Source organism: Acinonyx jubatus, chromosome F2 (genome assembly GCF_027475565.1).
Source record: "Acinonyx jubatus isolate Ajub_Pintada_27869175 chromosome F2, VMU_Ajub_asm_v1.0, whole genome shotgun sequence".
NCBI lineage: Eukaryota > Metazoa > Chordata > Mammalia > Carnivora > Felidae > Acinonyx > Acinonyx jubatus.
Window position 1 is genome coordinate 4517378 of NC_069394.1, and position 10378 is coordinate 4527755.

Genomic DNA, 10378 nt, shown 5'->3' on the forward strand with positions numbered 1-10378 from the left:
CAATGCCCCGGCTTTCTGTCCCCTCCCCGTCCAAGGTGCGCAGAGGCAACCCCCATGGGGTTAGAGACCGTTAGAGACCATGGGAACAGGCCCCGAGTGTAAAACGCTGTGCACCTGGGACTCCTTCTGTTGGGTAATTGTTAAACTACTTGTCTACACAGCAGAACCAGGAGGCTGCCAACATATGACCCTACAGATACAGAGGACCGGGCCTCAAAAACTACCAATCAATGAGCTACCTCAGTTGCCTGCCAATATAGACCAATCAGGACTAGGTCTTTTGCAACCAATCAGGAGGAGGCGCTTTTTCCCCCCTTTCCCTCCTTAGCATAGTGGGCGGGTGTGGGAACCTGAGATGCGCAGGATCCCCCCTGCTCTGGTCTGGGAGGCCCCCCCTGAGCACTGTCTCTTGGTGCTCTGTCTCCCTGTAGCTTGAGCTATAGCCCTGGTAAAAGCCTTACCTGTGCCTTTCACTTTGGGGTCCGGCCTGGTTTCTACTACCTGTAACAAATCCACCCAGCACCTGGACGGTCGGTCAGGGCACACACTGGGCATGTCACAGCTGAGAAGTGAATGTGCCATCACGCTCTTCTCCGCCTTACCTGTGCCTCTGATAAGCAGGGCACCTGTCTCAGCCCGTCAGCAACCCGCATCAGGGTCTGGTTTCACCAGCATGCCTCCTCTGCTCCATTTAGCCTGCACCTGACACTCTGCTGGGCACCAAGCAGCGCTCAGTAACCAGGTGTGGAGTGAACTGTTACGGGCAGCTGGAAAATAACACAGGAGAAGAAGGATGGGGCTGGATTGTTGAGAATTCCCTGCGTGGTCACAAATGAGCCCCATACTGCCTGTTTATTAAATACTACCAAGCAAGCAGCCAAATAAAGATGCCCCGAAGTTTAGGAGTCTGCCTGGGTGGGGGGGAGGATGGAGGAGGTCATCCAGATTAAACCACGCTCTCATGTAGTTCAATTTACTCCTGCCTGGGCCATTTTTAGGAACAGAGGTCAGAAAGAAAATGTGAAAGAACCCCCTGGGCCAGCACCTGTTCAGAGGCTGGGAAGCGCATTAAAAGGAACCTGAACTATTCTGTGGATCAAGGAGAGGCTGTGAAACAACCAGAAGTGTTTATTTGCAACCCCAGAGACAAAAAGTCTACAAAGTGTGCTCCTGGGAAGAGGGCAGGCTTTTAAGGGCCAACCCCACAAGGGCGGAGTGAAACTATGTGATACAAGATTGGCTCCTTAGCTAACCAGTGTTAACATTATTTCTATTCCAGTACAAAGTAGAAGAAAGCCTTCTGGAAGGTGGTGGAGGTGCAACGGACAAAAGTCAAGAGTTCATGGTGTTCCAAAAATTGAAACAGGAGAGGCGCCTAGGTCCTGCTTCAATACCCTTCTGACGCCTTGCAGTGACTCTTAGCAATGCTGACTGTGTTGATCAAATCTTCGCTTCTCCTCAGACCTACCTGGCTCCCGCCCCCCTCTTCCGGGGAGATCCTGGCAGGCGACAGAGGTTCTCTCGGCCTTCCAGGTCCTCATGTAATAATAAGGGCATGGATTCCCCCCCCCTCCCCCAGGACGTAGAGCGGGCCAGGAAACAGGGCCACCTGTAGGAAGAGGCAGGTGGGTGCTGGGACAGGTGTGGGGCTCTCCTGGCAGGACAAAGGGCAAAGCCAGACCCTCCGCCCCGCCCCTCTGCCCCTCTAAACTTTCCAAAGTGGCCGCAGCTGCTGCTTCGTGGGGAGGGGAGGGGGGCTATTTCAGACCCGGCTGTAGGCTGGAAAAGGGACCAAAATATCCGGTGGAGTCTATAACTGGACAGGGAGTTGTCAGCCCCTGTCCCGGGCTTCCTAGGGCGGCCTCCTCGCCGCCTGGAAGCCGAGCTGCCCAGGCCCCTTCCCACAGGGCGCACCCTCCCGCGGGCTTGGCTCCCGCCCCCCAGGGCACAGACCTCGGTCCTCCCGGCCGCCGCCGCCGCCCCTCCCGCCGGCCCTCCTCCCGAGCCCGCCCACCGCCCGCTCCTCCCTCCGCGCTGTGAGCTGGGGGCTCCCACCGCCGGCCACTTTGCCCCTGGGGGGACCGAGCAGCTTTGTTCTTGGGCAGCAGCTGGGCTGGCTGCCGCCGCTGCATTTCTCCCGGAGGACCTGTGTCCAGTCTCCTTATGTGTGTGTTTTTCCAGCACTTTCTGTTTTATTTTCCAAGTTCCAAGCCTTACGTTTTTGCTTTATTTCTTTAGTTATTGGTCTTAAAACTAGCTCTTTCTAGGCACCCGTGCCCCCAGACTTATTACAAGTCTTATCTCAAGACTGAGATTGCTAGATCTTTTTTTGGTGGGGGGCAGAGTGAGAGGGGTCGCTGGCCTGTGACCCCTCCACCCCCCAGGAGGGGGCTGCCTGGGGCTGGCTCCTTCGAGGACACTGCTTCCGGTGAATTCCTGCCCTGGACTGGAACCCTAGCTGGCATCGTTTTCAGCTTCTGCCCCGGCAGGTAAGTCCCGTGTTCTCTTCCCTGGAGGCTGCCGGAGGTCACGGGGCTCCAGACTTACTCGGTCTCCCCATGGTGATGATGGAATAGCAGTGGGTGCCTGGAGCTGGGGAGAGTGCCCTCTCCGAACTGAGCTGTTTCCTCCTGGAGCTTGAATGTTAAGCTGTTTGGGGGTGACCTCAGTCCTGAGCTGCCGGGTCTGTGCTTTGCGGACTTCAGGGTAACATGAAGCCAAGTCAGTGAGAACCTACCCGTCTGATTTGAGGTGAGCAGCTCCAGGAGGCAGGAGCCCGGAGGTGCCTGCAGTGTGTCAGATGCAGAGACTCATTTCCAGGCTGCTGCTTTTATAAAGTTGTGGAGATAGCTCAGCCTCTTCCAACTTTCCAGTAAGAAATTTGGAGTAAAAAAATCAAGGAGGGGGGCGGGGGGAAGGGAAGGAAAATTGAACCAGCAGGGAAGGGAGAGGAGCTTACCTTCCGTTTTGTATTATTTTCAGGGAACTCTGCCTTTTTGGTGGAAATTTGGATCTCTCTCCTATCTGAGCAGTTTATTATCTCTCTCTTCGCGGTCTCGAACCCAGGGGCGCCGTTTTTGTCCTTTGTCCTGTGTGTCATCCAACGCAGCAGGCCAGAGTTTCCTGTCCGAGGTTGTGAAGGGTAACTTGAGTTAGTGGTGTAATTGTAGCATGTGCCCCACTTCTCCCTATTCCCGCGGAGACTCTGAGACGGCAGGGGCCACGCTGACTAGGGTATCCCCCGCCCCAGAGAAGGTGCCGCCCCCTCGGCCAGTCCTGGGGGTCTGCTGGATCCCTCTCCCCAGCACTTCGTTCTGCTCCTGGCCACCTTCCGGCACCTGCCCCACACCTGTGACCCTGTGCAGGGCCATTCCAGCCCCAGATCCGTCTCATTGATGGTTTATGCCCAGCAAAACCCCAGACAGCCAGGCACCTGCCTGTGAGAACCCCCCGGCTTTGGGGAGAACCTTGGGACCCCTTCTAGTTTATTTAGTTCACTGCACTGTTGCAGGAAAGTTCTAAATTCCCCAGGGCTTCTGCGTAGTCAGAGGCAGGCTGAGAGGGGCGCGCTGCCCGGCTGTGCAGCAGGTGCAGGTGAGGCCAAGCTGTGCGGCTGCCCTTCCCTTCCACTCACAACCCTGTTGCTTTACGCGGCTGCCTGAGCTGGGGACTGTCCACACGAGCCTCAGTTTCCTCATCTTCCACATGGAGGTGATAGAAGGGGTGTGAAGGACCGTTCTGGGAGAGCTGGGCACGAGGTAGGCATGCTGCCCATCTCAGCGGCCTCTGATTGTCAGCCCTGGGGAGGCAGCACCAATGCCCCGTCCTAGAATTCCTTGTCATTCTGCTACTCAGAGTCTGACTATGACTTTGGGCAGTCGTCACCTTGTTGTTGGGCCTCTCATGCAAGGCCAGAGACTGGAAGAGATGAAGGGTTTCTTTCTGGGGACACAGGAGTGACTCTAGGGCATCCGGGGGGCCTTTACAATTTTCAGAACAGGGGCACCTGGGGGGCTCAGTCGGTTAAGCGTCCGACTTCAGCTCAGGTCATGATCTCGCGTCTCGTGAGTTCGAGCCCCTTCTTGGGCTCTATGCTGTCATCACAGAGCCCATCTTGGATCCTCTGTCCCTCTGTCTCTCTCTCTGCCCCCCCCCCCCGCCCCTGCTTGTGTGCTCGCTCTCTCTCAAAAATCTTCCAGATTTCATCACATGTCTAGAAGAGCCTTTCCACATCTTCAAAATGGTTAAGTAAGCAGCTCACAGGCTGATCCAGCCACAGAGTTGTGAACTTGATTTTAATTTAAACTTGATTGAATTGCTTGCCAGGAAGTTGTTCGGCAGATTTTACGTGCAAATCTTAATCTTTGTCTTTTCTTGAAAAACAAGAAGACGGACAACTTGTCCCTTGCATACAGTCAGAGCAGCTGTCCCCTTTAGCCAAGTGGATGCCCTCTGCTTGTCCACGACTGTCTGTGTGACCAGCAGGGTCTCATCGGACACTGGAGTTTTCCGGCTCTGGACTGCATGAGCCGGGTTCTCTCTCCCTCCCTGATTCCATTCGAGGAGGGTTGTTGATAAGTGGAAGTGGTTTCAGAGGGGGAGAAACCAGGATTCCTGGGAACAGAAGCCATGGCTCGTGTGGAAGGGCGATTGCCACCGTGAGAAAGGTCATCCAGTGCGGGGTAGCCACAGTGGCCTGCAGGAATGTCCTGTACACGACATAGTTGATCTTCTCTCTTGGTCCTAGTGAGGGAAGTTTGCTGGACGCTGGATTCCAGCCCAGGAGGGAGAGCTGTGCAGAGACAGAAGGAGCCATTCAGCAGGGGTGGGGGGGGGGTCCCCCCCAGTACTGCAGGTGTTTAAACAAAGGTTGGATGGCCATTTCACATGGCTGGTGGAGGGTTGGGCTGGACCTTGAACGCTCGGGCCTGGTGTATATTCAGTCTTTTCCCAGCCTGAGATCTTACACTTCCTGAGTGTTTCCTCTCTGTCCTCAAAATTCCACTAGTCCTCTCCTTCCTCCTCTCTCCCTTCAGTCCTGCTGCTGCTGATGATGAAGGCTGACCCAGCTTGTGTGGTCACTGAGGGTTGGAACCATGAACTCTGTGTGTCATTCATGTCTCGGTTTTATGAACAGAGAAAGAAAGGACCTGTGATTGACTTACCTGAGGCCAGGTGGAGAGAAGACAGGCGTCAGGACTCAGAGCCACTTCTGGGGCATCAGAGCCCCTTGTCACTTCTACAAAGACCTGTTTCCACATGCTGGGAAAATGTCCCCTCAAAAGGGCCCATCCTTACTGATGCAGGCCCACAAGAGGAGCCAGAAAATGAGCCCAAGGTGATTTTTTTAGGGTGGGAAAGGTCCCTGGGAATTTGTAGCCAATCCACTACCGAGGAATTGAATACATGCCAGGTTGCCTGACACAAATAACTAGAAGACCAAGGAAGGACAAGATCTGGTGAGAAGGGGGGAATTGGGATCCCCGCCCCCATTTTACAGATGAGGAAACAGAGTCCAGGAAAACAGGAGTGACTTCCCTGCTTTGTATTTCGAGAAGTGGGTCTCAAACACAGGTCTCCTGAGGTCCCAGCACACAGAGGGGTTGACCCTTTGGTCTTCCTTCCCAGGGTTTGGCATTGTGCAGCTGTGGGTGTGCACACGTGTGTGTGTGTACATGCATGCACGTGTGGGACAGGGTTGGTACCATTTTGTATTGCTTCTTGAAATTCCTTCAAGTGGATGAGCTAACCATCCCCCCTTGCTACGGCCGTGGGCATCTTTGTGCACGTGGCTTCCTCCACGTGGCCATGACATGATCAGATCATTCCCAAGGACTAGGGTTTCTGGGCCAAAGCATGTGGGTGTTTCAGTGTTTTCGGGAGATAGCAGGACTGAGCATTTGTGAGAGGCTGAATACCAAGTAATGTCACAGCACAAAATAAAGGAGGTGTTGGTAGAGACCCAGGGGACGTGTGGAGGGTGGGCCTTCCAGCGCTGTGCTCGCGAAGACGCCGGGATCATTCTGTGACAAAGCCATCTGATGGCCGAGCTCCATCCTACTGCCCACTACGGAGGCCGAGTGCCGCAGCCAGTAAACTCCCGGTCCCTGGAAGCTTGTTCCTTCTAGTTAATTCTGGCTGTGTTCTGGTGGATGTGAGAGTATCATTTAAATTTTTTTCAGTTTGGTTCATAGTAAAATACGGGGGAAAGAAAGGATTTACACCATCTTTTGGCTGGAACTAACTCACGGGAGACGTCTCTGCTCTAACTACATACTGGCTTATCCCGGACGCGGGAACTGGCCTTGACCACCTGCTTCGCCAAGTTGCTGGGGGGCAGTCTGCTCCTGAGTCCAAAAAAACAAGAAAGAGCCAAGTGGCCTAAACAGCAAAACAAAGCGTCACTTAAAAACAAAACAACTGTTATCTTGTTTGTGATTATGGATTCAGAGCGACTGCACAGGGCTTTGCCAGATAATCACCCCTTCTAAGGGCGCTCTCATCTGAACACTGTGCACTGAGCATCAGAGCCACCTCGCCCGACCTCCTTATCTGCTGACTGCATCCCACGTCTCTGGCCACCTTCCCTTGGCCCCCCTCCCTGGACAGCGGAATCGCTGCTTCCCACGGCAGCCTGAAACGCATCGTGGAGTATCTGGTTAAAAAGTCTTCCTTTTATTGAAATGGAAGCTCTCCCTGCCACTTCCGTCTGTCAGTCCCTACTGTGTGTTTTTGGAGCTACTTGGCATAACTTAGATCCCATTTCCCGTGACATTTTTTTTGAGCTGTGTAAAAACAAAACCAAAGTGCCCCCTGAGCCTATCTGAGATTGAGTGCCAGTTGGCCCCAGGCTGGGGGCTCGGCATTCTGACTTCCATCATTTACTCCTGTGAATTGGCTGTGCTCTTACCCCTTGTACAGATGGACAAACTGAGCCTTAGGACTGTCTCACAGTTAGTAAGCTGCAGTAGAACTGGGATTCAAACCCACATCTTGGCACACAGCTCATGCCCTTAACCAAAATTCCAGACTGAGTGTCTAAGGTAAATGTATGGAATTCATCCAAAGAGGCAGATATACCATTTGGGAACTCTTTTTACTTTAAAAAAAAAAAAATGTTTTCTCATTAGGATGGTTTCAATTATAAAAGTAATAAAAGCATATTGTTACAAGTGAGGCAATATTGGCAAACCCCTGCACCCTGCTTTAACCAATAGTAACATTGTGGCAAATATCCTTTTATAACATTATATCCAAACATATACATGAATCAAGACCCGGTGTTTGAACAATTCAGGAGCAGTAACAATGAATTCTAAAACGTGTTTCTGTAGCACAATGTCTGGCTCATAGGAAGTACTCCATTAATAATTGAAAGGTTGAATTGTATTTTGTTTTGCTTGGTCTAATGCTTGCTGGGAGCCCACGGGGCAGTGGTGCAGGGGTTCCATTTGCTTTCAGCAAAAGTGATGGACAGAATGAGGCCCTGGGTGGATTGCTTCCAGGTCTCTGGAGAAACACCTAATGGCAAGCCAACTTTTTTCCTTTGCTCCCAAGCTGCTGTGAGCAAGTAACCTTGGGCTCTCCGTGCGTGTTGGATTCTTTGGTCCACCTTGACCGCAGCAGCCCAGCTCCTCGTCGTCCCCCACTATAGTCCACGATGGGCTTGTCTGTTTCTACCGCCAGGCAAGGAGTTCCTTGAGATCATGGGTTCCGCTTTATTTTTCTATGAACTACCAGTGTCTACACAATGCTGGGCATAGTAGGAGCTCAACAAAATCTTTGTGGAACAGAGTAATTTCAAAATGGTGTTAATCAAGTGCGTGGCGTGTGGTAGGTATTGGATCAATCAAAATTTAATTTAAGTCACAGTTCACTGAGTGAATGAAATATCAGAGTTGGAAAAGTCAGAGGGATACTTTCGCCATCTGGCACAGTGCCTTACACAGGTGTGCCCAACAGCTGGGGCTCCGACGACCAGGCAGGTCTGGCAGCTGTGCATTGTTGAGTCCCTCACTGAGCCCAGGGACCGGCCTGTGTTGGTGGGAGTAGGTCTGGCTCATGTGTGAATTTGGCCCTCCTATTTGCTATCTGCGTGGTTTCCAGCACCATTTAGAACATCTCTGTGCAGGAGCCCAGAGAAGGAGCCCAGAGAGCATAATGAGTGTCATCCCAGGGCCCAGGGATCTATAGTGGGTGAGCAGGGCTGACGTCCTTAGCTGCTGGTAGGTCAACCTCCTACCTTTACAAGGTCATAGTGGCCTCAGGACTCCCGTCCAGCCACTAGCTGTTCTTAGACCAAGTAAGAAAGTGCCGGAACCCCTTGATCACCTCCTCCCTAAAGTGATTTGGCAGCTGTGTACCGCGAATGTAAATATAGATGTCTGGAATTCCTTGTGTCTTAGCTTGGCCAGTTCACACTAGCTCTTCCCACAGGGGTCCGCCCAGTTGCTGTTCGTCCCGCTCCGAATGCTAGGCGTGCTTAGGGGCTGAAGGGCGAATACAACACGGCCCTGATGCCAGGCTGCTCAGTGTGCTAAGGGTGACGGTTCGGGGTGCTCTGTGCTGGGAAGGACAGAAGAACGCTTCCCCCAACAATCGACCGCTTAGCACGCACCAAATACTCCTACAACGCACACACTGGCACTGAGGGTTTATGTACCCCCAGCCCCGCCCCAGGGAGCTTCAGCAAGCCTGGAGCTATTTATTCGGCGATCACTTCACGTACGAGGAGACACCCAGAGAGGTTCCGTGACCAGCCCAAGGACAAGGGACCAGATAAGAGCAGAAGCCTCTGCTGCGGGCTACTCCTCACTACTCCTCACTACTCCTCTGTCTGGTCTCCTCCGTGTCAGAGTGTGACTTACCAGGGCCGGGGTTTGATGTAAGGCTCCCAGGATGGGTAACAGCGACGCTGAGTCTTAGGGAAAGAGGAGAATTCGCCATGCCCTTTCTCACTGATGTGCTCCTCCTTCGGGCCGTGCCCTACGTGCACGGTCCCAGAGGCAGAAACTCTGCCTTGTGGGTCTCCATGTCGGGGACTCCGGCGGGGCCTTGGGGTGGGTGGGGGATACAGTGCTTGTGGCACGAGTGAGCCTTCGTGCTGGTGAGTGGTGGGGGCGGTGCGGAGACGCATGACTGCGTGGATGGGGGGCACGTGGGCAGCTTCGATGAAACAATGAATGAGGAGGCCAACACACGGAGGGGAAAAGGGGTGAGTGAGTGGGTGAGTCCTCACTGCCAAGTTTCCATCAGCCATGCCTGATTGGTCTTCCAGGTGGGAAGGAAAGAGGGCGGGTTCACGGTGGCCCTTGGCTCCAACACAGCTTCTCCAGAGGCTTCTTTTCCGTCTGCCCTGCTGCAGGCTCCCGCCAGCGAACGCTCCGACGATGTGTCCACAGCCCGGCTTTGCCAGGCACAGCCAAGCACAGAGGCAGGGAAGGCAGCTCCTCCCACAGGTCCCTGGAAGGAGAGGTGTTCTGGGGCTTCCGCTCAGCCCTGTCCTGGGGTCTCAGCGCCGTGATGCCAAAGCCACGGGGCTCCTTTAGGAACCGAGCTGGAGATCCCAGTACCGTGTCAGCTCGGAGACCTGTGGCGTGTTGGGGTGTTTGTGAATCCGTTCCCTGGAAAGAGAAGCGACCCTGCAGATTCCTGGGGCCACCCCGTGCATCCCTGGCCTTCCTCCCGTGCTCGTGCCTGCAGAATGACAGCGACTGGTGGGGGTCTGTGGCAGTACCTTGGGCAAAGAGAAACACTCTTAGCGAGCAGGCGAAGGGGAACTCCTGTGTGAATCCACAGGCTTGCTCTCTTCTCGGGGAGTAGAAGGCTCAGGATTATTTAAAAAAAATTTAAAAACATGAAAGACATCTCCCCATTACTAATGAGGTGAAGTACAGAGTTTAATGTAGTTTACGCACTCGATCTGTGGGTTGGTTTGTTTCTGTTGCATCGATACATGGAGGGCCTGCCGTGGGCCTGTCAGCATTCCAGGCAGGGAGCAAGAGAGACCAGAGACATGATCCCTGAGTCTGAGGAGCCCGGTGGAAAGCACAGACCAAAAGGCAGGTCGACTTTATTTTATTTTGTTTAAAGATTTTTTTAAGTAGTCGCTGTATCCAGTGTGGGGCTTAAACTCACAACCCTGAGATTGAGTCCCATGCTCTACTGACTGAGCCAGCCAGGTGGCCTCTAAGTAGGTCACTTTTAAAAAAATCGTTATTTACCTTGGGAAGGGGGGAGCAGCAGAAGGAGAGAGAGAGAGAATCCCGAGTAGGCCCCGTACTCAGTGCAGAGCCTGATACGAGGCTCATTCTCATGATGATGAGATCATAACCTGAGCCGATACCAAGAGTCAGATGCTCAACTGACTGAGCCACCC

At 53.5% G+C, this 10378-nt stretch overlaps 1 protein-coding gene across 4 annotated transcripts in view; it reads left to right on the plus strand.

Annotated features, from left to right (window-relative positions):
* The first annotated feature begins 1988 nt into the window (after nt 1-1988).
* The window catches only part of COL22A1 (collagen type XXII alpha 1 chain), a 259422-nt gene continuing 251032 nt past the window's right edge, over nt 1989-10378 (plus strand). The window contains exons 1-2 of one of the 4 annotated variants that reach the window (XM_053208095.1): nt 1990-2489; nt 2983-3142. The gene's annotated coding sequence lies outside the window, so the exon portion shown is untranslated. Of the gene's footprint in view, nt 2490-2539; nt 2752-2982; nt 3143-10378 lie in introns of those variants that run through there. The other 3 variants (XM_053208097.1, XM_027063837.2, XM_027063838.2) reach the window with 3 other exon arrangements.